This window comes from Heteronotia binoei, chromosome 19 (genome assembly GCF_032191835.1).
Source record: "Heteronotia binoei isolate CCM8104 ecotype False Entrance Well chromosome 19, APGP_CSIRO_Hbin_v1, whole genome shotgun sequence".
In the NCBI taxonomy this organism is placed as follows: domain Eukaryota; kingdom Metazoa; phylum Chordata; class Lepidosauria; order Squamata; family Gekkonidae; genus Heteronotia; species Heteronotia binoei.
This window is the reverse complement of record NC_083241.1, coordinates 25,558,859-25,586,731: the sequence shown is the minus strand read 5'-3', so window position 1 is coordinate 25,586,731 and position 27,873 is coordinate 25,558,859.

Below are 27,873 nucleotides of genomic sequence, written 5' to 3'. Positions count from 1 at the left end.
ACCTAAATGCAGAACTTTACATTTATCCATGTTAAAGTTCATTTTATTGGTTTTAGCCCAGTTTTTCACTCTGTCAAGGTCATTCTGTGTCCTGTTTCTGTCTTCTATGTTTGCAATTTAGTATCCTCTGCAAATTTAATAAACATTCCCTCTATTCCTTCATCCAAATCATTGATAAAAGATGTTGAACAAAACAGGTCCCAGGACAGATCCTTGAGGCACTGCACTTGTCACTCCTCTCCAAGAGGATGAGGAACCATTCACAAGCACTCTTTGGATGCGATCTGTCAACCAGTTACAGATCCACCTAATGGTAACAGGATCCAAACCACATTTTACCAACTATTCAACAAGGATAGTATGTGAAACCTTATGAAAAGCCTTACTGAAATCAAGATAAACAATGTCTACAGCATCCCCCTGATACAGAAAGGTAGTCACTTTCTCAAAAAAAGAGATCAGGTTAGTCTGACATGGACTTGTTCTTGAGAAACCCATGCTGGCTCTTAGTAATCACATTCATTCTTTCTAAATGTTCCAGGACCGACTGTTTGATGATTTGTGCTAAAACTTTTCCAGGTATAGACATCAAGGTGATGGGTCAATAGTTACCCGGATCCTCTTTTCCCCCCTTCTTGAAGATGGGGACAACATTCGCCCACCTCCAATCTTCTGGCACCTCTCCTGTTCTCCAAGAATTCTCAAAAATAATAGCCAGAGGCTCAGCAATTACATCCGCAAGCTGTTTTAGAACCCTTGGATGCAATTCATCTGACCCTGAGGACTTAGTTTCATTTAAAGAAACTTGGTGTTTATGTACTACCCCTATGCTGATCCTAGGTTGGAACTTCATACCCTCCTTATATGTTCCATTTCTGCCATGTTAAGCACTGTTCCCCTCAGAAGAGAAGACTGAGGAAAAGTAGAAATTGAACAGTTCCGCCTGTCAAGCATGAGATTTCAAAATAACCAGTCCTTGGATTTTGAAACAAAGTTAGGTTTATTGATAATCCATGTGGCTCAGTCGAGCTGAAGATTGGAACTGATACTTCGTAACACTAGAATACATGCTTTAAGATGGCACATCAAAGGTTCTATACACAATTCTACACTCACGTGTGAAATTCACACGCTGGGCTCCTTATCTATATTGCGACTAGCACGTCCTGGGTTCAGGCCTGGCTGAGCCTGAGAACAAGTCCCAGGAGGTCTTATCTTCAAAGAGGACATTCCTGCATCTGTTAGTAAAAGCGAAAGAAGAAGGGGGGGGGGGTTGCTATTTTGATGTGCCCATATTTAATTCTGGGTTAGTAACAATTCTAAAATCTGGATTCTATAATATAAAATGAGTATACAATGCCTGACACCGCCCTCTCTTCATTACATGTTACAATTTCACTTTCTTGCACTCGCAATGGGCTTACCATGTTCTTGCTCTTTTTCTTACTCTGAACATAAGAAAAGAACCCTGAGCTTTATACTGAGCTTTAGCTTTCCTAACTTTTTCTCTACAATCACTGGTGATTTGTTTATATTCATCCTTGGTTTTAAGGCCCTCCTTCCGATTCCTAAAGGAGTCTTTTTTATTTCTCAAGTCTTTAGAGAGCTGTTTATGGAGCCACTTTGGCTTCTTTAGGCTTTTTCCATTTTTTCTTCTCATAGGAATCGTGTGCGATTTCATGCTACGGATCTCCACTCTCCTTTATGTTGTTTGCATGCAGAGCTGAAATTATTATTACCTTGCACTAGGGACAGTGTCGTTTGCCTCCTCTCTGATCCCCCCTTTCAAGTCAATACCAGCAGGGAATTAAACCTCGCATGACTCCTTTTAAACTTTTCTCCCATCATTTTAATTTTTTTTTAAAGTCAGCTATTTGAGACTTGTGATAGATTCATGCCTCTTGTAAAAAAAAATTAAAACAAGGGGGAAAGTTTGTACACCCATGAATGGAAGAGGATGCAGAGTGGGTGGAACAACCTTGATGTAGGCAGAGGAATGATCTTTGAGTGGCGGCAGGGCTTTTTTTGAAGCAGGAACTCCTTTGCATATTAGGCCATATCCCCTGATGTAGCTAATCCTCCATGAGTTTACAGGGCTCTTAGTGCAGGGCCTACTGTAAGCTCTTGGAGGATTGGCTACATCAGGAGGGTGTGGCCTAATATGCAAAGGAGTTCCTGCTAAAAAAAAAAGCCCTGAGCAGCGGCAAAAGGGTGGGGAGGGAAATCCAAGAGCACCTGTACACTTTGGAATTATCTTTGGCTTGGAAGTGAAACAAGTGACAAACTGGCACAAAAGCTTTCTCAGAAAACCTGGAGAAATGACGAACAGAAGGAAGGGATATCAATGCAGAACAAAAACAAAAACCCAGCAGACGTGCACAGTGGAAACGAGGGAAAACACCCATGCATAATAGGCTCTTGACTCTGGGGAGCCCGCTCTCCACAGCCCATCACATCTAAAGTGTGATCAAACTTCAATACAGAAGTCAGGATTGGCGTTTTGTGCCAATGGAACATCAGGGCAGACAACATGAATAGGTAATTCCTGTGCTGCTTAATGTGTCATGTGAATACAGGCTTCAGTTCTTTCTGGTGGTTCCAAGCTTCTAAAATCCTCATGCATTGGCTATTGAATGTTCCATTTTGCTGACTGTATTGACTCAATATGTTGTTGAAGGCTTTCACAGCTGGAATTCATTAGTTATTGTAGATTTTCCGGGCTATATGGCCTTGGTCTTGGCATTGTAGAACCTGACGTTTCGCCAGCAGTTGTGACTGGTGTCCTCAGAGGTATAACACAGAAGGCTAGAGTTCTCTTTGTGCCAGAGAGACACAGACAGAACTCTAGTATACCTCTGAGGATGCCAGTCACAGCTGTTGATGAAATGTCAAGTTCTACAATGCCAAGACTATGACCATACAGTCCAGAAAATCTACAATTACTGTATTGACTCACTATGTGCAATCTGCCTTGGTTCCCTGTGAGAAAGGCGGACTATACATAACTAAACTAAGCAAAGAAATATACTAAGTGCACTGTTTCCCAGCATGCAGAACTAGTGCCTGGAGTTTGCCTGGACAAAAATGCTCTGTCCCTTTAATAGAGGCTTTAAAAGGCAAAGGTAGATCCCTGTGCAAGCACCAGTCGTTTCCAACTCTGGGGTGATGTCGCATCACGACGTTTTCATGGCAGACTTTTTACGGGGTGGTTTGCCATTGCCTTCCCCAGTCATCTACACTTTCCTCCCAGCAAGCTGGGTACTCATTTTACCAAGTCAACCTTGAGCTGGCTACCTGAACCCAGCTTCCGCTGCAATCGAACTCAGGTCGTAAGCAGAGAGCTCAGACTGCAGTACCGCAGCTTTAGCACTCTGCACCATGGGGCTGCCTAATGGGATGTTATTTACTTCCAGGCCTCATTTTGGGCAGGAGCTCTCAGAAGCGGAGATCTAGAAACCTCCACATTTTATTGTGGTCTTATTTTCATATCCCGCCCCCCCTCCCCCCAAAAAACCTTGCTTCTGGGCTCCATTGTTTAAATCCCCTGTGAGAATTTTCTGAACTCTAAGATTTGACAAACTTTCTAATATTTTCCCACACCACAAAAAAAGGGAAAATAAACCAAAGCATATAAAGCAGATAGATGGAAATCTTCCTCATGCCACTGTGGCCACATAGGAGAAAGTAATTTTAAAAGTATGATGGGAGCCATGTTCCCTCTAAGCTGAGTTAGTGTGAGCTACCTCACAGTTTATTAGCCTCCAGCTGACACAATTTTGTCAGCTCAGGAAAAATGGCCCCAGTGCTAAGTAATTTACACAGAAGCTCATAACCTTAATGCCAGTAGCTCACAAAGTAGAATTTTTGCTCACAAGACTCCACAGCTTAGAGGGTGTATTGGATGGGAGTAAGGTTTTATTATGACAATTATAATTCAAGAAGCATTTTAAGATAGATGCTGAGCTGATATAATGTCATACACCCGGTGATGTCTGGAGTATGTGGCATATTCAAATGAGCTCTGGCATCTCTTTTTCTACCAAATGACCCGTATACCTCCCTAAAACCAGACATGCAATTGGAAAGAATAATCACAAAACTGTGACTGACTTATTTTGGCCATGTCATCTGGTAGAACTCACTAGAAAAAGCAATTATGCTTGGATGGATTAGTGACGAAAGGAAACCAGGCCACCAAAGAACACGGAGGCTACACACCGTAAAAGCTGACCCCAGCCTGAGCATGGAACATCTCAAAGAAACAGTGCAGAGAGCTGGCCCATAGAATCACCAAAAGTCAAACATGACTGAATGGTTATATAATATAGTGCAGGGGTGGCCAAGGGTAGCTCTCCAGATGTTTTTTGCCTACAACTCCCATCAGCCCCAGCCAGCATGGTCAATGTCTGGGGCTGATGGGAGTTGTAGGCAAAAAGCATCTGGAGAGCTACCCTTGGCCACCCCTGATATAGTGGGTCAATGCATAGAGGAGATTAAAAAGAATTTATAACCCACCCTTCTTCCTGAATCAGAGACTCAGAGCAGCTTACAATCTCCCATATCTTCTCCCCCCACAACAAACACCCTGTGAGGTGGGTGGGGCTGAGAGGGTTCTCACAGCAGCTGCCCTTTCAAGGACAACCTCTGCCAGAGCTATGGCTGACCCAAGGCCATTCCAGCAGGTGCAAGTGGAGGAGTGGGGAATCATCGGTTCTCCCAGATACGAGTCCGCACAATTAACCACTACACCAAACTGGCTGTCTTGCGGTTGCCATGATCATAGCTCCTTATAGAGTTACTTTGAAGTGAAAAGCAAAGCTCACGGTCAATTGCTGCAAAAAGTTTTCTATATTTACAAATATCAAAGCGCTCATAAATGGTAGAAATTCATACTCATGTGCTTGTACATTGTACAATAGTTACAACTTACAAAATGCAGACTCGAAGAAATATTATTTAAAAAGCCAAAGCTTCAAATGTCCCAAGAACTTATCCATTCAAAAGATTGTAGCTCAGTCTTCTTCGCTCAGTGTAGAGGTGAAGTCCAGTCCCGATTCTGATGGAAAAGTGAAACAGCAGACCGGCATCCACACTATTTCCCAGCGAGCTTCTTCAGGCGCATATACAATATTGAGATTGTGATACAATCACAGGTTCATTTCGAGTCATGCGTGCTGCTAGCGTTACGCTCAGCCAGTAGGTCTTTATTGAGTTACAGCATGGTAACTAGCGACTAAGAAGACTGCTCAACTGGGCCAATGGAGCCAACTATATAGACTTCAAGGTTCCCATGCTAGGATCCCGTTGGATCATTCAAACCAGCAGGGGGCCCGTAATTGGAGCAGGGCAGTAGGGATTTTGGATCCAACTGCCCATTTTTCCTGAGTCCCCAAACTCAGTCCTAAAGGCTCCAATGTGCCAGGCAGGAACACTAGTAATAATATTCACATCAATTCACATACAAACAGGTTAACAACAACAACAATTTAATTCCATGCCATGTAAAGCTTCACTGTTCTGTAGGGCAGATGACAACCCTATACAGAACACACCAAGGTGTCCTGCACCTTCCTGTTTTTCACCTTCTGCAAAAGCACTTCTTTGCATTACCCTCCTACTCCTCTTTATTTATCAAGGTAAAAAAAAGGTAGTCCCCTGTGCAAGTACCAGTCATTTTCGACTCTGGGGTGACGTTGCTTTCACAACGTTTTCACAGCAGACTTTTTACGGGGTGGTTCGCCATTGCCTTCCCCAGTCATCTACACTTTCCCCCCAGCAAGCTGGGGACTCATTTTATCGACCTCAGAAGGATGGAAGGCTGAGTCAACCTTGAGCCGGCTACCTGAACCCAGCTTCCACTGGGATCGAACTCAGGTCATCAGCAAAACTTAGGACTGCAGTACTGTAGCTTTACCACTCTGCGCCACGGGGCTCTTTTATTAACCAAAGGAACTAGCAAATTACAACTAGTGAAGCAAGCCCAGAAGAAAGTGTTATCAGACCTTCTGGTCTACAACCGCTCTGGAAGCTAAAGAGAAGTGTCTTGGGGGAGAGGTGTCCCAGAGGCGCCTACTTAACTGTGGGGTGCCCCAGGGGGCAGTTCTCTCCCCGATGCTGTTTAACATCTTCATGCGCCCCCTTGCCCAGATTGCCCGGAGGTACGGGCTGGGCTGTCACCAGTATGCTGATGACACCCAGCTCTATCTACTGATGGGCGACCGGACTGGAGACGTCCCTGAAAACCTGGACCGAGCATTGCAAGCCGTGGCAGGATGGATCAAGTCGAGTGGGCTGAAGTTGAATCCAGCAAAGACAGAGGTCCTTTGCATGGGCCGCGGTGGACCAGGGGAGGAGATCTCCCTACCAGCCTTTGATGGTGCGTCACTGATACCAGTGCGCAGGGTCAAAAGCTTGGGAGTGCTACTGGAGCCTCCTTTGACAATGGAGGCACAGATAGCTGCCACTGCCAAAGCCGCCTTTTTCCATCTGAGGAGGGCGAAGCAGTTGGCCCCTTTCCTGGAACATGGCGACGTAGCAACAGTGATCCATGCAACGGTCACCTCGAGGTTGGACTGCTGTAATGCCCTCTAAATGGGGCTGCCCCTGTACCGAACTCGGAAACTGCAGCTGGTGCAGAATGCAGCGGCCAGGCTGTTAGTGGGACTACCCCGGTGGGAGCACATGCAGCCTAGGTTGCGGGAGCTGCACTGGCTGCCAATTGTGTTCCGAGTTCGTTACAAGGTGCTGGTTATTACCTTTAAAGCCCTATATGGCCGAGGACCTACCTACCTTAGGGACCGCCTCTCTCCATATATTCCCCAGAGAGCACTGAGAACTAGCTCCCAAAATCTTTTAAAAATCCCTGGACCAAAGGAGGCCAAATTGAAAACAACTCGAGAGCAGGCCTTCTCAGTAACGGCTCCTTACTGGTGGAACCAATTACCAGCGGAGGTTCGAGCCCTGCGGGACTACAATCAGTTCCGCAGGGCCTGTAAAACCACCCTTTTTCAAATGGCCTTTCAAAACTGAATCTTGAAATGACATCCAGCATCTGACATACATCCGATAGGTTTTGTATTATAGCACCTTAATTGTAAGTGTAATGGTTTTAATTAATTAATTAATTTAATGGATTTTAATGTATTTTACTGTATATTGTATTGTTGTAATCATGGTACTCTCCATGTCTATGAGACGCCCTAAGCCTGCCTCGGCGGGGAGGGCGGGATACAAATAAAAAATTATTATTATTATTATTATTAGAAGGAAGAAGGGCAACTTGCAAACTAGGGAAGAGGTTTGCACAAGAGGCAAACTGCGCTGTGAGTCTCTTCTTCCCAGCACTGCAAAGGGATGACCAAGAGGCTGGTTATAACTTATAAATGAAAGGGAAGGGAGCAGCACTAGATGTAGGCAAACAGGGATGATATTGTGGTCTTTTGAGATAATAACCAGGGAGATCACGAAGGACCAAACTAACAAGGATACATCAGGATAGTCTAAGGAACAACAACAGATGAAGGTGGGAGGAAAATGGGACACAACTCTTCTTTTTTAAAAAAGAGCAGAGACAAAGAGGGATGAAAGGAAAAGAACTTAATGCACATTGTTCAGGTTAGAACAGACAGTGTCAGATTTCTGTCTCCGAAAAAACCCCCGGCTGCTCTCCCTTGAGGGATGTGGGTGGATATCTGACTTCTGAGAGGTGAAGGTAGCATGAAGAGCCGGAGTGAACCAACACCTGCAGCTCTGACCCTGGCTAGGATCTGAACCCAGGTGCTGAAAGTTGCATTTGATCTCTTTCGGTTGAAAGTGATAGCTGGCGGCATTCCAAATCCACCGGTGCTGCTGATCTGGGCTTTCTTTTTTTCAGACTTTTGCTGTGTTCTCCGGAAAGGTAAAGCTTTTCCTCGTCTGGAGGGAAGAAAAAGACCACAGACGTCTACAGGCATTCTGGCTTGTTCGAAATGTAGCCTTCGCTATGTAAATCAAGAGACCTCTATCTTGTTGAACTGCATCCCCAAGATAATGAACAAGTGAACAGCACCGTTTCATCTCTACAGGACATTACCCTAAAAAAATTCCCTGAGACTGGTGGAATGCTAATACTATGTCCAACAAGTTTTTGAACACCACAGAAATTCATTTTGGGGAAGGACGGTTCAGAGATGGGCTGGAATTAACCTACCCACCCAAAATCAATAAATGCCACATTGACCACCCCTCTTATCACATTGTAAAGGGTTCCCCAATGCAGCACACATAAAAAACATTAAAATTCTAAAATTATTCAATAAAAACACAAAAGCAATAGCTAGGGGTGGCCAAACTATGGCTCGGGAGCCACATGTGGCTCTTTCACACATATTGTGTGGCTCTTGAAGCCCCCACCGCATCGTTGGCCAGCTTGGAGAAGGCATTTCTCTCTTAAAATTACTTATCCAAGCCAGCCAGCAGCTTGGAGAATGCATTTTAAAGTCAAAGTTGCTTTCTTTTCGCCTCTCCATGTATTTGCCTCCCTCCCTTGTAGCTCTCAAACATCTGATGTTCATGTCTTGCAGCTCTCAGACATTTATTCTATGTTGCTCTTACATTAAGCAAGTTTGCCCACCCCTGCAATAGCACAACCAGGAATCAGGCTTCCACCAGAAACCATTTTGCTATTCATCATTTCATGGTTTTTTAAAAAATGCTTTCCCACTATTTATTTATTTTTCAGTTACTTATACGATTGCAGCTTTCTGTTTCTGGTGGAGTAAAACCGAGTTACTTTTTAAAAAAACAATCCCAAAGCCAACAAATTAAAATAGATTGATGCTTTAACTGGGAGTGCATTCTAAAATTTGAGATTCAAGAGGTGGGTCCTAATGATGTCATAGGGTGGAATATGGTGATGTCATCCCAAATAGGACTGACACAGCCCTCTACATATTATATTAGATCATATTATTCCTTGATTGCAGTTCTGTCCTCCCCTCCCCCCCCCCCCCAGGATTTCATGGTTTTTCATGGTTTCCCCCTCCTGCATTTTATTCTCACCTACCTCCTTCTGAGATAGATCAGGATAAAAGAGAATGACTGGCCCAAGGTCATCTAGTGGGTTTCATGGTGAGCAAGAATGTGAACCCAGGTTCCCAGGCCTAGTCCAGCCTTCTAACCACCAGGTCTTTTTTTGAGCCAAAATGAACAGGAATGCAGTTCTGGCTAACTTGAAGTCCGGGAGTGTGGCCTTATATACAAATGAGTTCCTGCTGGGCTTTATGAAACAATGGTGACATCACAAGGGTATGGCCTGATATGCAAATGAGTTCCTGCTGGGCTTTTTCTACCAAAAAAAGCCCTGCTAACTACTACATTATACCAGAATTCTGTGTCCATAATAAGATGGCTTTGAAGAGACAGACTGATCATCTGAAAAACCAAAACGCACAGCAGGAAAATTTAGGTCTGTATTAGGGTTGCCAATCCCCAGTTGGGGGCAGGGGAACCCCTGGTTTGGAGGCCCTCCTCCCACTTCAGGGTTACCAGAAAGTGGCGGGCAGGGTGTTGAATATCTGCTGGGCACTCCATTATACTCTATGGAGGCTAGTCCCCATAGGGTATAATGGTGAATTAATCTGTGGATATCTTGGGCTCCAGGAGGCTATTTTTTGAGGCAGAGGCACCCAATGATCAGCATAGCATCTGGTGCATCTCCTAACCCCGCCACCCCAGGTTTCAAAAAGATTGGAGCAAGAGGTCCAGTTCTGTGAGCCCCGAAAGAAGGTGCCCCTATCATCCATTATTTCCAATGGAGGGAAGGCATTCAAAAGGAGTGCGGTCCATTTAAATGTGATGGCCTTTGGAGTTCATTCATGTTTTTCACAACCTTGCTCCTGGCCCCTCCCCCAAAGTCTGGCTCCACCCCCCACCCCACCCCCAAAGTCTGGCTCCACCCCCCACCCCCAAAGTCCCCATATATTTCCTGAGTCGGACCAGGCAACCCTACTCTGGACGAAACAGGCTGTCCATGCCTGTTGTTGAATTTTTAATTTTTAAAGCAGTAAGTGTTCATTTTTAAACATACAGTTTGACTATCTACAGGAAAGTAAAGGTATAGAAAAAGAAGTAGCACAAAGAGATACTGTTAAAGGGTTCAGATTTTCAAGAATCATAACAAAGTTTTCTTCAGTTTCCTTCTCCCCCCCCCCCATGGCTTTGTGAACATCTTCCCACACAGCAATTAAGGAGGTTAAACTTTTCCTAAGCTCAGGTTTACTTACTAAATTTGTGTGTACCGAAAAGCTGGAAGCCCAAGTTTCCAAGCAACTAGTTGGTCTTTAAAAAACAGGTCTGGATCTTAGTTTTACAAGACTTACACCAAGGGTGTAATTATACCAAGGGTGTAATTCTGGTTAGGATTATGCTTTTAGGACCTCATTTTTTTATGTGGATTGGCCCCAGGCTGTCTGCCCTGTTGGCTGCTGCACATGAAACCCAATGTGGTGTAGTGGTTAAGAATGGTGGACTCTAATCTGGAGAACCAGGTTTGATTCCCCGCTTCTCCACATGCAGCCAGCTAGGTGACCTTGGGCCAGTCAATACTATAGTCCCCTCGGAACTCTCTCAGTCCCACTACCTCACAGGGAAACTGTTGTAGGGAAAGGAAGAGAAAGGAGATTGTAAGCTGCTCTGAGACTCCAAGTGAAGCATGGGGTATAAATCCAATCGCCTCCTCTTCTTCTTCTTCTTTTCAGTGGACTCAGAGTGGAGTAACTCTGCCTAGTGTTTCACTCAAAAGTTCCTGGCACCTACAACTGACTCCTACTCAAAGACTTCACCATGGGATTTTGTTGTTGTTAAATGGAGTCTTTCAAGCACTAATAAGCAGGGATGAGAGATCAAAAAGGAAAAAACAGAAAGAAATTAAATGAAACCATCACCCCAAATAAAGTGCTTCTATTGAAATTTATGAGGGTGAAGGGGGGGCGAGATCTAAAGAAACACCTATAGGAAGATTAAATAATCGACGTACTGTAAGAAGAGAGTACGTCGAAAGCAAAATAGGGTTCAGGCAGATCAAGTGAATGCAAGTTGCGTTATTAATTACAGGAGAGATCACTCGCCCTTGCACGTAATTAGACGCTCACAAAGAGATAAAAGTGGCCAGAAAATGCAGCTGAAACAAGCAAGAATATAGCATTGTCTTATTTTATTTTTTTTAAGTATCTTAATACTCTCCAAAAAACTTGGCATAAAAGGGTTCATTAATAGAGTCTTCATTTGAACTAGACAAGTTCCCTTTATTCGCATGTTCATTTTTCTTTGGCCGAGCCAACACAAAGTCTTTCACAGAAATGTAATCATAGTGTAGTCCCCCCCACCCCATCCCATTTTTGCCTCTAAGCTCAAGACAGCAGTAACAGGGGGTAGGCAGGGGGGGGGGGGCTCAGATTTCAAAGATCTTTGCGCTTTCTCCAGTGCAAGGCACTCGAGCTGTTACTGGAACAGCTGCAGAAGGATGCCCCCCCACTCCCCAAATCTCTGGACCTGATTCATCACATTCCTTATCTTAGATTGGAAATACATGTCTCTGATGACACCAGGATGGGACAAAGGAAATGGGATGATAGAGATGGTATGTTTAGAAAGAGGGGGCCGAATGAAATGGTTTTCAAAACAGAAGGATCAGTCTGAAAGTCTCAAGTCGGACTTCTGAATAATACCAGCCCAGGCCTCATTTTGGGCAGGACCTCACAGGAGTGGAGTGTCTACATTTTATTATGCTTTTTCTTTCTTTACCCCCCCCCCCCAAAAAAAACCTTTCTTCTTGGCTCCATTGTTCAAACCCCGTGAGAATTTTGCTGAACTCTTAGGATTTGACAAACTTTCTAATATTTTCCCCCCACAAAACATGAGAAAATAACCAAAACATATAGAGCAGACAGATGGAAACCTACCTCATGCCACTGTGGCCACCTAGAAGAAAGTAATCTAAAAAGTATGATGGGAGTAAGGTTTTATTATGACAAAATTCAAGGAGCATTTTAAGGTAGATGCTGAGCTGATATAATTTAGTACATCTTCCGGTGATGTCAGGGGTGTGTGGCATACGCAAATGCGATAAGCAAATGAGTTGTGTTAATGAGCTCCAGCACCTCTTTTTCTACAAAATGACCCCTGATACTGAACTAAAATATTAAGTCCTGTTGATTGTATGTTAAACAAGTGGGACTACACAAGGAATCATGGAGTTGAGAAGCTCCCCCTCTTACTTCTTCATTTAATCCCTCCTGAACTACAGTACTTCATCATTTGACAAAGTGTGCATGCACACGAAAGCTTACATTCTGAATAAAATTTTGTTGGTCTTAAAGGTGAAACTTGATTTCTACTTTGTTCTACTGCTTCAGACCAACACGGCTGCCCACCTGGATGTACTTCTCTATGCACGGTGAATGGCATTCCTCCATGGGATTTGGGAAGAAGCCTGATAAAAGATGACACATAACCAGTGTTCCCTCTAAGCTGAGTTAGTGTGAGTTAACTCACAGTTTTTTAGCCTCTGGCTCACACATTTTTGTCTCAACTCAGGAAAAATGGCCCCAGTGCAAAGTAATTTATGCAGTAGCTCACAATTTTATTGCTAGTGGCTCACAACTTTATTTCAGTAGCTCACAAAGTAGAATTTTTGCTCACAAGACTCCACAGCTTAGAGGGAACACTGCACATAACCCAACACAGAGTGGGGCGCTATCCAACATATCCAGGCCATATGACCACCCTTTTTTTCTGACAAAAGTGAGCACATCCACAGTGGTGGTACTTCCAGAATTGATCTGATCTGATGTACATGGGTTTCATGTGCATATTTAACTCCCAGATTTTATCTAGAAGATCATTAACCACACATACAGAACTAATATGTTTTGGGTTAGGTCAAACACAGACCCTACACAACCAATGGAATGCCAGATTGAATCAGAGATGGGGCAACCGTACTGGATAAGAGATTCAGCAGAGAGATTTGGTGTCCTCACATGCTTTCCACTACAGGAAGACTCCTCTGTGATTCAAATCATGCCACAGAGGTGTTTGTCTTCTAGGGTTGCCAAGTCTAACTCAGAAAATATCTGGGGACTTTGGGGGTGGAGCCAGGAGACTTTCACATTCCCTAAAATAAATAAGTAAAAATGCAGCAATGCAGTTTCCCTGAATACGATCTTCATTTCCTCATCCCCAAGCAGCTGCACTTCCCCTGTACTTTCTCTCTCTCACACACACACACACACAAACACACACACATACACAGAGCAGCCAAAATAAACCGTCTGCAATCCCAAACTTGTGTGGTTTGCACTGGGGCAATTTACTCACAAGTTACTGAAGTTCCAAGTTCTAACACAGGGAAACCAAAAGTTCTATTTTATCCTTTACTACGCAATCAGCTTCTAAAAGGACTGTGAAACAAACAGAGGGTCGGGACTGCTACAGCTTCACACCTCACTGGGAACAGCCTTGTTGTTCTGCTGGCTTCCCCCGCCCCCATTCAGCCTGGTCCTAGATTTAAAGGCACAGACACATCATCCAAAAAGCAAGCCTTTCCAACATTCCTCCAGGGGATCCCCCACTGGGACCTGGGGATTGGCAAGCCTATTGCCCTCATTGCAAGAGCACTCTTTTGGAGCATAAATTGACTTAAAGTGAACTGCAACTAGCCCAGTCAGCCATACTTTCTAACCTCCAGACACAACACAGTCACGGGATTCAGTTCCAAGTTTTGAGAGGCCCTGCGATGCCCCCCATCCTTTGGCTACACCATCTTACACTCCTTTCATACCCCCTGCTTCCCTAACGTGCATGCACTCCGGCACCTGCACATATGCACCCTCCCTTCTTGACATCTAAGCAAGGCTGAAGGGGGCCAAAGAGAGTAGCTGCTTCAGTATCTTTCTAATTAGGAAATAGGAGACCAGCCCAGAGGCCTCTGTGATCAGACAGGGGCTTCTTGGGAAATCCCTCATCCCCTAGGCAGGTCAAATGAATCCAGCCACAGATGGGCTGTGCCAGTGCTCCCTCTAAGCTGTGGAGTCTTGTGAGCAAAAATTCTACTTTGTGAGCTACTGGCATTAAAGTTGTGAGCTCCTGCTGTGAGTCGGAGGCTAAAAAAACCGTGACCTACCTCACACAAACGCAGCTTAAAGGGAACATTAGCTATGGCCCTTGGCAGGTGCCTGAACATCTGACCACTTGAAAGTCATATGGGATAGCACCGCAAGCAAGGCTGTAGCCAGGATTCCAAATTTGGTGGGGCCTAGGGTTGCCAATCCCCAGGTGGGGGCAGGGGATCCCCCTGGTTGGAGGCCTTCCCCCCACTTCAGGGTCATCAGAAAGTGTGGGGGGAGGGAAATGTCCGCTGGGCACTCCAATATTCCCTATGGAGATTGATTCCCATAGGGGATAATGGAAAATTGATCTGTAGTTATCCGGGGCTCTGGAGGGGCTGTTATTTGTGGTAAAGGCACCAAATTTGCAGCATAGCACCTGGTGGCTCTTTTCAAACTACCCTCCAAGTTTCAAAAGTATTGGACCAGGGGGTCAAATTTTATGAGCCCCCAAAGAAGGTGCCCTTATCCTTCTTTATTTCAAATGGAGGGAAGGCATTTAAAAGGTTTTAAAAGGTAAAGGTAGTCCCCTGTGCAAGCACCAGTCGTTTCTGACTCTGGGGTGACATTGCTTTCACAACGTTTTCATGGCATACTTTTTACAGGGTAGTTTGCCATTGCCTTCCCCAGTCATCTACATTCCCCCCACCAGCAAGCTGGGGACTCATTTTACCCACCTCTGAAGGATGGAAGGCTGAGTCAACCTGGAGCCAGCTACCTGAAACCAGCTTCCGCTGGGATCAAACTCAGGTTGTGAGCAGAGAGTTCAGACTGCAGTACTGCAGCTTTATCACTCTGTGCTACGGGGTTCTGTTTAAAAGGTTTGCGGTCCCTTTAAATGTGTGGCCAGAACTCCCTTTGGAGTGCATTCATGTTTGTCACAACCTTGCTCCTGGCCCCTCCCCCCAAAGTCTCCTGGCTCCACCCCCAAAGTCCCCAGATATTTCTTGAATTTGACTTGGCAACCCTAGTGGGGCTACAGGCAGGATTTTTTTCTTTAGGGGGGCCAGGCTCTTAGCACTGAAGCTGGATCCCCCAAGAACCAAGCTGGGCTGGGCAAGGGATGTGCCATGAGAGCTCTGGTCAGGCGACGATGGTGGCTGCTGCAGCCTCCTGTGCATTCCATCTCTGGCAGCACCTCTGCAGGGCTTCCCTGACTGGCAGCGGAGGATGCGCAGCCCACGACAGTGGCAGGCACTGCTTGCAAGAGGCAAGGGACTGATTGCAGGGGCCTGTATGTTTACCGAGGGGTTTGATTGGTGGGGCTTGGAGCCCTCCCCTAGGCCCCATTGTAACTGCAGGCCTGACCACAAGGAAACACTCTCATATGACTCTGGATCTAAATGTATGTGAAAGGAACTGCCTTCTGGGAGCAGTGTCTTATGAGCTGGAAAGAAGAAGAAGAATTGCAGATTTATACCCCACCCTCCTCTCTGCATCCGAGTCTCAGAGCGGCTCGCAATCTCCTTTATCTTCCTCCCCCACAACAGACATCCTGTGAGGTGGATGGGGCTGAGAGGACTCTCACAGCAGCTGCCCTTTCAAGGACAACCTCTGCCAGAGCTATGGCTGACCCAAGGCCATTGCAGCAGCTGCAAGTGGAGGAGTGAGGAATCAAACCCAGTTCTCCCAGATAAGTCCGTACACTTAAGCACTACACCAAACTGGCTCTCTAAACTGCTAAATGGTTGAGTCAACAGCTCAGTGGCAGGGTCCTATGCCTTTCATGCAGAAAGTCCCAAGTTCAATCCCCAGCATCTCCATGGCTGTTTTCGCACTGACCTTAATCAGCAGCGACGCCCCTCTTCACCGCGCAGGATCGGCGCAGATTTCGCACTAATTGCTGCGGAGCACCCGGAAGAGCCGGAAAGTCCCGCGGCTTTTGCGGCGCAAACGGAAACCGCCAAAAACCAGTTTCCATTTGCGCCGCAAAAGCTGCGGGACTTTCCGGCTCTTCCGGGTGCTCCGCGGCAATTGGTGCGAAATCCGCGCAGATCCTGCGCGCTGAAGAGTGGCGTCGCTGCTGATTAAGGTCAGTGCGAAAACAGCCCATGTAAAAGGAGCAAGTACAAGGTCATGTGAAAGATGTCTATCCAAGATCCTACTGAGCCGTTCAGAGACTGATCTGGGTAGACAAAGGATCTGAGCCTGAACAAGAAAGGTCCATGATCGATTTCCCAGTAGCCTTATGCTCTTCTCTGCGGGGGTTTCCTTCCGATTTCACACTGTCTGCCCTGGAGCTGCAATTCACTCCGCCTCTTTCGCACAGCAAACAGGATCCTCTAAGAGCCAGCTTCTGTTTGCTGTGTGAAAAAGGCAAAGCTGGGGCAGATGGTGTGAAATCCGACAGAAGCCCCAGTAGAGAAGAGGAGTGTGAGAGCAGCATAAGGCTAATGGGAAATCAGTCCATGTGTTCAATCACAGTTTTCAGGTAAGGGACTGTTGCTCCCTGGTAGAGCATCAGCTTGGCATGCAGAAGGTCCCAGGTGGCATCTCCAAGCTAAAAAAAGGAAAGGGCAGTCAGTGACGTGAAAGACCTCCACTTGAGGCCCAGGAGAGTCACTACCGTTCTGAGTAGACAATATGGACCCTGATGGACCAACGGTCTTTTAGTATAAGGGAATTTAATGTATTCAAACAGGAGAGAAGAATCCATGCCTGCTGATGCTCTCTTCTGTACTTCAGCCTCTCGCCACAATCTCTGTAGGCTTTGGTATCTCTAATTAATTTCCCCTGTTCAAATTTTCAATCTTAAAAATATGGAGCTGCTTTCAGGGTTTTTTTTTTTTTTTTAAAGCACAAGGAGAATACACTCGGGTTCCATGTTCACAGTTATGGCCTCTGGTGGAAGCAAAGACTGCCGGAATCAGATTTTTGCACTGAACACAGTATTCCCAGATGGCGTGTTTTTAAAAAAGTTCTCATTGTGTTCCACAGGAGAAGTACTGGAAGCAGAGCGCTGCAACTTAAATTATTGATGACTAATTTCTGAGCAAGATTTGCTTTTTGAAAGTGAAAAATTCCTGCCGTCCAATGATTAATGGGGCTCAGTTAGCTGAACTTTGGATAAAAGACAGTGAGAAATATACTTTGAAAGAAATCATGATTTTGGAAGGAGTGGGGTGTTCGTCTTATAATTTCGCCTCTTCTCAGTGTTATGAGTTGGAGACTAGAAAACCCAGAACAATGGTATTAAATTGCAGGCAGATTTAGGATAAGCATAGGTTTGCGCATTTCCTATCATCCACTTGCTGTTCTGTTCCCTGGCCCCTTTCATATGTCTTCCTTACCTTTAAAATCCCCCCTTCCTCCTCGTCTTCCTTCCATCACCCCATTCCCATGCCTCTCTTTTCTTCTCTTCAGCACCTTTCAGGATCCTTCCTTTCTTGCCCCCTCTCTCTTTCCTCCACCCTCTTTCCCCATGCCATTTCTCCAGATGGCTTCAAGGTGTACTCAAGGCAAGAAGAGCTGATGGTATTGGCAGCATTGTTCCTGCTAAACTGAGTTAGCATGAGCTAGCTCACAGTTTTTTAGACTCCAGCTCACACATTTTTACTTAGCTCAGGTAAAATGGCCTCAAGGCAAACTACTTCATGCAGTAGCTCACAACTTTAATGCCATTAGCTCATGAAGTAGAATTTTTGCTCACAAGACTCCACAGCTTAGAGGGAGCACTGGTGGGCAATAAAGGTTTTTGGAATTGGATTGGCAGTGAGGAGTGTCAGGTACAAGTCCCTGATAAGGATTTGTTTTAAGCTTGTGGGTTGCTGATTTTCCTAATAGCATTGTCATTGCTGATGAAGAGCCAATTATCCAAAGTATATGCATACATCCACAACTGTATTGTTTGTGGTTATACATGTATCTATACATATGTATTCATGACTGTACCCCATGTACTAGAATATCAGTATTCGCTAACCCTTAAATATGCTTCTTGTATTCTTTAAAGGTTTGATGTAGAATAGCACTGAAGAAGAAGACCATAGATTTATACCTTGCCCTTCTCTCTGAATCAGAGTCTCAGAGCGGTTTAAAAGGTAAAGGTAGTCCCCTGTGCAAGCACCAGTTGTTTCTGACTCTGGGGTGACATCGCGTCACGCTGTTTTCACAGCAGACTTTTTACGGGGTAGTTTGCCATTGCCTTCCCCAGTCTTCTACACTTCCCCCCCAGCAAGCTGGGTACTCATTTTATCGACCTCGGAAGGATGGGAGGCTGAGTCGACCTGGAGCTGGCTACCAGAACCCATCTTCCGCCGGGATCAAACTGAGGTCATGAGCAGAGAGTTCAGACTGCAGTACTGCAACTTTACCACTCTGCACCATGGGGCTGCCCAGAGTGGATTACTGTCCCCTTTATCTTCTCCCCCCACAACAGATAGCCTGTGAGGTAGGTGGGGCTGAGAGAGCTCTCCCAGAAGCTGCCCTTTCAGGGACAACTCTGTGAGAGTTATGGCTGACCCTAGGCCATTCCAGCAGCTGCAAGTGGAGGAGTGGGGACTCAAACCCAGTTCTCCCAGATAAGAGTCCACACACTTAACCACTACACTGAACATTAGTAACAAGGGGAGGTCACTGTGGAGGGTAAGCCACTGTGGGTAGCAATGGCCTAATCTCTTCTCCCTAATAACGGAAGATAGGTACCAATGGAAGATGTCAGTAAGTTGGAATGCAACCTTGGAGAAAGTAATACTGCAGCCTGAGAAATAATTCAAAGGCTTTTAAGTGGGAGAATTAGGCAAGAGGTGCGATAGGCTGTTAACCTGTAACCTATATTTGGATTGTAAATTTCATCTTATATCAGTCTGGCAAGGCAGTAGCCTCGCCTATACACACTACAAGTGTTTGCTATATGTTTCTTCATTAAAACTTCTTCTGCAATTACTCAAGAAGTCTTGTGACAGATTCTGGGCAAAACCTTACAGGGAGGGAGGAAAGACCTGCATCTGGAGAAAGCTTGACAGTAGCTGCTGCTCAAAGGGTAACAGGCACCTGAGCTCTAAGTGAGATTAAATTTGCCTTCCTTTGTGGGGGAGGAGGAGTTGGCTTGAAATGGCTTCAGCTCAATAACAGAAGCAAACAAGGGTGGTGAGAGACCCTCACCAGGACTCAGGGGAAGCAAAAATAAATTGGGGAAGAGATGAGAAATGAGAGAGAGAGAAGAAAGAAACATACCCTGCCTTCCTATTACCTGCCATGTCCAGAATATGTTCATAGACCCCAAACAAAGTTTACCGAAATAAACTGTGGTGAGTGGCCTAAACTACCATCTATGAGACTTCATGAGGCAGGGGTAGGGGAATTGCCCCCCAAGGACGAAATAACGAGACAGACACCAAGTGATTGGAATAAAATTGGGCCGCTTTATTAATTAACCACACAAACAGCAAGGGTACCCCCCCACCAGCGGCCTGGCCAGGGCTAGGGGTCACCGCGATCGCCCCCCTGCCATAACGGGCGAGAGACCCAGCCCCCCGGCCAGAGCTGAGCGCCTCAGCTCCCTCCGGGCAGGCCCAGCAGGGAGGCCCGCACCAGAGGGCCCAAACCCAGACGCACGTCTCGCCAGAAAGCACCCTCTAGCCGAGTCTCCCGGCAGCCTGCAATCTCCATCCGGGTCTTTAAACCCCAGGGTTGATCATGCCAGACCCCAAATTCCCCAAAAGGGGGATGCTTCACAGTCCTCCCCTGGCCGCATAGTGCCCTAAACCCCAAAAACCTGCCACTAAAGTGACCGCCTATTTAACAGCACCTCCCAATAGCCAAATCCACAATCCACTGCAATGCTATGTAGGGTAGGCGAAAAACACAACCTGGGCAACGCCAATCAGCCAGGGTGCAAAAAAATTCCTACCCGGCTCCTCAAAGAAGCAACCAGCAAATGCCTACATAACATACAGGGCGGTGGGAGGGGCCGAAGCAGCACCCGACGCAGACTGAGAGGAGCACAGGTCCGGCTGTCAATCAGCCAGACCTCGCCCTCCAGTCTGCACGGCTAAACGGGTGCCCTCTGTCTCTCCCCATCCGGGGAGGCAAACGCGTGCCTCTGCAGCCCAGCCGCTGAGCTGAGGGCTGCAGGCACCTGAATCTGATATGGAAATCCTGGAGTAGCCAGTTCAGTTCATGGACCCGCAGCACTAGCTGTCTCTATATTCCCTTGGCCAACTCCCCCACTCAGTAAAGATGGCAGCTGATACCACCTATCACTTGGATCAACTTTAGTTAAACTCAATTGAATATATTACTATCTGAAAGTTTTCCATTTAACTATAGTCGCCCAGAACATTTAATTTAACTGACTCTGTATGGGGGCTGGGGAAAATACAACACAACCTTCCTCAGGTATAGGCTGGAATATATTTAAATAGAAGGCTGCAATGGTTCTAGCCTCCCCTTGACCTACCAAGGAAAGGAATTCTCTTATCCCCCCAGTCCTAATTTCCAGCCCTTGAGGAACTGAGGAAGGGGAGAAAAATGACTTCCACATAGTAACTCTGTAGGGATTTTCCCTAGTCTCTATGTGGTCTAGAACATCACTTGGAGTGACTTCACATCCTTCTCAAATTTCATCAAATCTCCTGGCATTTGCTGAGCCACTATTAGGCACTCTGCTCATGCTTTCTTTTCTTTTTTTACTCTCAAGTTTTACTCTCAAGTTTTTCAAAAAGGCAAGAGATATTCAATGGCTGTTTGCCTTTGATTGCGTCTGCATAGTAACCCTGGAACTTCTTGGTGGTCTCCCATCCAAACACTAACCAGGGCTGACCCTACTTAGCTTCCAAGATCTGGTAAGATCTGGCTAACCTAGGCTATCCTGGTCAGGGAGTACTAACACTAGTAAAATTGTAAAAAAAAAGGATCCACAAAGCCCAAAAGAGGGATGATGGATTTTGATCTGGAAATGAGAACAGCTGGGATCTCTGGGAAAGGGGGTGCTGAGCAATGGCCCATATCTCCCCTTACAACCACATACAAAATGGGCTACCAGAAAGTCCCACATCCAGAGCAATAGGGAGAAATTTACTTTTCCTCATCCAAGAGTTGAATCTGTCCTGGAGGATACAGGTTACTGATCCCTAGCAGGTACTATAAAATAGCAACCATATTTCTAATCTTCCTGGGAGAAATAGCAAACCAGGACAGGAGCAAGGTAGCAAAGGTTGGGGAAACAATCCCCTCAGGGCTCAATTTTGGAAGGCTACGCAACAGGAAGGGTGGCTTATTTTCTCAAAATCAGATGTACCATGAAATCAAACAAAACGTTTGTTGGGACAGGCTGAGAGCAAGGAACCGTTAATCTGTGAAACCTCCTTTTGCTTACTCAACCTCAAATTCAGAACATTCACCATTCGCTGTTCTGAAAGAACTCTGAGAGAAAAGGAGCAGCGGAGAAGGCGGTTGTTTACCACAGATTTAGATCCACCTATTAACATTTTTATATGCTCTGGCTGTTCGTTATGTCCAAGAATCCCTCTGCGGTGTCTTCACCGTGCCCCACACAAAGATAAAGTTCTAATTGGCATATGATCAATTACCAAATACGTCAAGTGCATCACCGTAGAGATTAATCCAGTGTGAAATACTATGGGAAAAGGGGAGGGGAGAGTCTATCAAATCTACCATAAAACTGACCTACTTTCACAGCCTGTTGTTCCACATAATCAGGATTTTGCTAACATTGTTTCTGTTTCATCGCTTCTGGCTGACTTGCGGATTATGAAATCCATTGATCTACAAGGCAAAAACTAATTGGGGAGCTCTATGACTTCTGTCAAAGAAATAGTCCTGGCTAAGGCCCTCTTCTATCTCTGTTGATATCTCCCAAATTAAAATTTGAAACTCAAGAAAGACCTGTTAAACACCCCGGGAATCATAAAGTGTGAGCTTGAACTTCTAGCGCTTCTCTCTTATTTGAATTCCATTCTGAGCCCAGTTCAGGTTGGACGGACCGACAGACAGACAGACACACAGAGATACTTCTGCTAATACAGACAATTACTGGAGTAATTTTCAGCACAAATGAGAGGAAACCGTGCCTGCTTAATTATTATCACAAATGCCAGGGATCCAAGATTAAAAGACAGAAAGCAGAAAATAAAGGAAATAATGGCTTGTCCAAAACCAAAACACAATACATCCCCCAATGCTTCTTCTTTTAAACAAAACCCACAAGCGCTGATCATTTCCAAGCTTATATTTATAAAATGATTCATTCTGAATTCTGGACACCTCTAGTGAGCAGTTCCTTTTTTGAAAATCCCAGGGAAGCCTTCCACATTCAAGAAAGAGGAATTTAATTAATCCTCATTCCTTTCCCACCCTGTTCCTCTGAGCTACTTTTTAACAATGCATGAAAGTAGAAGTGATTTCTATTTCACTTTTTTTCTTTACAGCAAGACTTTTAATATCATCATCTTTTGGTGCTTCCTTGCTTTTAATTATTAGAATGTATATACTTTAAACAAAAGAATTAAGGCCAGGACATTGGGGTTCGGGTGTTGGGCAGAGCTCAAGCTATTCCATGGCTTTAATTTTTTTTTCTCGAAATGGTTTTAAATGTGATTTGCCATGTGAAGAGGGGGCGTCCTTTGGAGAAAAAAGGATTTAGGGCCTCTTGGACTCCTGAAATTCAGATACTAGCCTATATACTTCCTCATATTGTAGCCTGGGAAGAAACTTTATCAAAGTTATTGTCAAACATTAATATATCACAACCATGGGGATGTGTTTCAAAGGTTTGATTCTAAAGAACAGGAGAAAAGATGAGTTTACCCAAAAAGATGGCCCTGGGGTAGTTCCAACCCCGGCTTTCTTTCCTAGCAGGAGCTCCTTTGCATATTAGGCCACGCCCCCCTGATGTAGCCAATCCTCCAAGAGCTTGCAGGGAGTACAGGACCTACTGTAAGTGCCAGGAAGACTGGCAACATCAGGGGTGTGTGGCCTAATATGCAACGGAGTTCCTGCTACAAAAAAAGCCCAGGATCCAACTATCTGCCAAGTCTCCTTCCTCCAGCCTAAAGAGTCTTTCTCTGATTTAAGGGGCTTCTCCACTAACAGAAGAGCCACCTAAATTGGATCCATCTAAGACAGAAATGATGTGGCTAGGAAAGCCCAGACCAGCAGGCTGGCACTTCTACCATCCCTTGATGGGGGTCCATCTTTCTACAGTCAATTTAGTCAGAAATTTGACAATATGTCTCGGTTCTTTGCTCTCGATGGACAAACATGTGTCTTTGGTGACAAAGACTGTGTTAATCGTCTATGCTGGACCTGCCAACTGGCTCCCTGTTTGTTTCAGGAGGACCTTACCTCAGTAATTCACCCACACAGTAATTCATTCCAGACTGGACTACTGTAATGCACTCTATGTAAAGCTACCTTTGAAGACACTTTGGAGACTGCAAGTGGTCCAGAATACAGCTGCAAGATTGCTGAGAGGAGTATCCTGGTCAAGACATAACACCTATCCTACAGCAGCTGCACTGGTCCCCAGTCAGTTCCTGGTGCTGATTCAAATTATTGGTACTTATCTTTAAAGTGTTACTGATATAACTAACACGAATTTGAGCAGACTTCGGAGGATGGTGGAAGACAGGAGGGCCTGGCGTGACTTAGTCCATAGGGTTGCAAAGCGTCAGACTCGACAGTGCAACTGAATGACAACAACAAATCTTTAAAGCCCTAAACAGCCTGGGGCCCTTATATCTTTGGGATCATCTTTCCCAGCATGATCCTCCCTGTCTTCTCTGATCTTCATCTTGGCATTTATTAAAGGTCCCTGGTTCATGAATTGCCCACCTTGCATCAACAAGGGTGAGGGCCTTCTCAGTAGCGGCCCCTGTCCTGTGAAACCAGCTGCCCAAAGAGGTGCATGCCTTTTGGGACCACCCTATGTTCCATAGAGCATGGAAGCTGCTCTTTTCAGGCACCAACCAAGTAGCTGGTATACTTCAGCTTTGTTTTCGCCTACCATGCTTGATAGTGGATATATTTTAATGGGGATAATTTTTAAACCATTATATATTTTAAAGATTATTATTACATAGTTGCATTGTTTTTCTTGGTGTATTTTATATGGTGTTAGCTGCCCCAAGTCCCGTTAGGGAGAGAGGGAGTGGGATATAAATTTGATAAATAAAATAAATACTTATTGGGAGATTTATTTACTACACACAACTGCATCAGTCTTCCTGTTTGGTGTAGTGGTTAAGTGTGCAGACTCTTATCTGGGAGAACCGGGTTTGATTCCCCACTCCTCCACTTGCTGCTGCTGGAATGGCCTTGAGTCAGCCATAGCTCTTGTAGGAGTTGTCCCTGAAAGGGGCAGCTTCTGGGAGAGCTCTCTCAGCCCTGCCCACCTCACAGGGTGTCTGTTGGGGGAGGGAAAGAAGATAAAGAAGATTGTAAGCTGCTCTGAGTCTCTGATTCAGAGAGAAGGGTGGGATATAAATCTGCAATTCTTCATCATCATCCTTCTTTCCATGTAAATATCTCTCCCTTCCCACTGCAGTCTGCTGTGTTGTCCAAAATGTAGCCCCCAGAGCAGACCCTCAAGCAGAGGTGGATCTAGAGTGGAAATCAGCCAGAATCTTACACAAATGGACACACTCTTTGCATGAGCAGAAGAAGACTCAGGATTCCACACAAAATCCCTTTTCTCTGCTCTACAAGCAGCATGGCACAGGAACCATTTGGTTTTGGATGGCCCTGTCTGAAATCCTGCAAGTGGATTACCATGGGGAACAGCTGATCACCTGAATATAACTGCACTCTTTCATATGCATGCATGTGGAACTTCTGGGTCATACCTGTGGAACTTCTGTGTTGGTCAACGAATGCCACACCCTACTTGTGGGACCCAATGATACAGAAAGGAACAAAATCTACATGCCAGTGGTCCCAATTGCATGGTGCGCTGGGAAGCTATCTCATACTGTTTTGCTCACTGCTTTCTGGTAGACACAGCCACTTAATTTTAAAAAATTCCAAAATTCTGCAGTATCTTCACAGTGTATCAAGGAATTCTCAATCAGTGACATCAGAAAAGCTTCCTTGAAAGAGAGCTCACCCAGTAGATCAATATTTCCTGAAATGCACAGCCATATGGGAGAGTTTTGTGGTGTTTTTAAAAGAAACAACAAGGTTGCTTTACAGGGAGCGATAGAGAAACCCACGGCATGTGGTTAGCATCCATACTGGTTGAGGACATAATTAGAGAGGGTGCTGGGAAATGCGCAAGTAAGTTTTCAGCGTGGTCTTTGTTTCTCAGAAAATATTAATCATGGGGGAAGTGGGGAGGCAAGAGACCGTGACAAGGAAGGAGGGATGACTTCCACATTCAGAGGCACTAAACTTCTGAATACCAGCACCAGGAGACAACATAAGGGGAAGGCCTTGGCCTCTCTGCCCTGTTGTTGGCCCTCCAGAAGAACTGGCTGGCCACTGTGTGAGACAAGTTGTTGGATTAGATGGACCACTGGTCTGATCCAGCAGGGCTCTTCTTTTGTCTTTATCAAGGCCTCGGCCTCTGTGCCCTGCTGTTAGCCCTCCAGAGGAACTGGCTGGCCACTGGGTGAGACAGGATGTTGGACTAGATGGACCACTGGTCTGATCAAGCAAGGCTCTTCTTATCTTCTTATTCTTCCCACCCTCAAGAGCTATTTTCCTGATCTCAAACACACACACAAGGCTTCAGTTGCTCTATTGAGGCAGGTGGGGGAAGCATCTGTGTTATTGGCAAGCATTTGTATGTTTTCCTCCATGGGGTTTTGTATGTTTCCACCAGAGAGCAAAGAAACACTTCTGGGAACCATTCATTTCGATACAAGCCTTTCTTCTTAGGAAAGGAAAGGTCCCCTGTGCAAGCACCAGTCGTTTCTGACTCTGGGGTGACATTGCTTTCACAACGTTTTCACAGTAGACTTTTTACGGGGTGGTTTGCCATTGCCTTCCCCAGTCATCTACACTTTCTCCCCAGCAAGCTGGGTACTCATTTTACCGACCTCGGAAGGATGGAAGGCTGAGTCAACCTTGAGTCGGCTACCTTTCACTGCAGTCCTGAGCAAAATTGTCCTGGATTGCTTTGCCTAGTTAATGAAATCAACAGATTTCCAGGGCCAGATCCAATTATGCCCCTCCCCCAATGCGCTAAGGTGCACATTCCTTGAGTCCTTGATCATATGCATGGGATGGAGAAAGTAGAGAAAGAAGTACTTTTCTCCCTTTCTCACAATACAAGAACTCGTGGGCACTCCATGAAATTGCTGAGCAGTCAGGTTAAAACGGATAGAAGGAAGTACTTCTTCACCCAAAGGGTGATTAACGTGTGGAATTCACTGCCACAGGAGGTGGTGGCGGCTACAAGCATAGCCAGCTTCAAGAGGGGATTGGATAAAAATATGGAGCAGAGGTCCATCAGTGGCTATTAGCCACAGTATATATATATGTATGTATATGTGTGTGTATACATATTGGCCACTGTGTGACACAGAGTGTTGGACTGGATGGGCCATTGGCCTGATCCAATATGGCTTCTCTTATGTTCTTACATGCAGTGGTTGAGTATCTGATGTGTGATGCTCCTCAACAGACAGATGAACATGGGAATGGTGAGGCCTTTGCATTTCCCTCTGACTTTTCTTTTTATCAATGAATAGGTGACATTCAAAGTCAACAACAGGAGATTGCATACAAACACCCATGGCCTCAATAAATGCGTTACTCTTTACGACGGCACAAGACTCCCAAACATTTGCAAAACGTGCCTGCCTTCTATGAATAGAAGCCCTAAGTTAAATCCAGCTTCCAGAACTAATTTAGAACGCTTTCCCCGTAATTAGAATGAGAGGCACAGAAGTCTTCAAAATGTCACAGAGGACCTAAACGCTGGAATGGAGGAGGAAGTCTTGTAAAGGTTTGAAGAGTTTGGCCATTTTTAGTAAGTTTCCTGCAATGCACAGGCCATATGCACAAGTGTTGAAAGTTAATTTTAAACAGGGTTCAGTGATGGGTAGAATCCCAAGGATTCTGAACATGCCTGGAGTTTCTACGCTCTGCAGCTCCCAAGCCGAAAGCAGCAGAGGTCTGAGGCCGGAAGAGGTGCACTCAGCATTTCCATGGGGTCTCAGCTGCTACAGAACCACCTCCTGTGAATGCAACACTTCAGATTTGGATAGACATTGACTCTGCGTGCCATGCCAGGTTCTTGCAATTGCTTTGATCTGCTGGGATGTTTTGGAAGAAAAGGACTTTGGGTTATCCTTTTGCCTCAGCCTCCAGAGGGGGCTACAAGAGAGCCAGAGAGTCAGACAGGCAAGCCGTGGGGCATCCTTCCTGTTTACTCTCCTGCCTCTTTGCTGTATAGATCGACATATGCTTAGGAAGTTAGGGAGCAATTTCCTCTCTTCTGACCTCACGCTTCCTCTGTCCGTCACGCACACAAAGAAGGAGCAGAATGTCATCTTTGAACAATGACTGCAGGACCGGTGTTACCTGCATCCTAAGTAGTTAGTATAAATTCTATCTCTATCTCTCATCGGTACTGTCTAGAATAGGGTTCCATATAATAAAGAGCTCTTACTCGTTTTAAATCTCATGACTGGCTCTGTGTAACTTTGTGAATCTGCTAGCACACTCACTTACAAAGCTTTGCTGCATGGTTAGCCTAGTACACTCTGCTACGTTGATAGAGAGTCCTGGTTGTACAAAACCAGAGAATCCAACAGGATATACT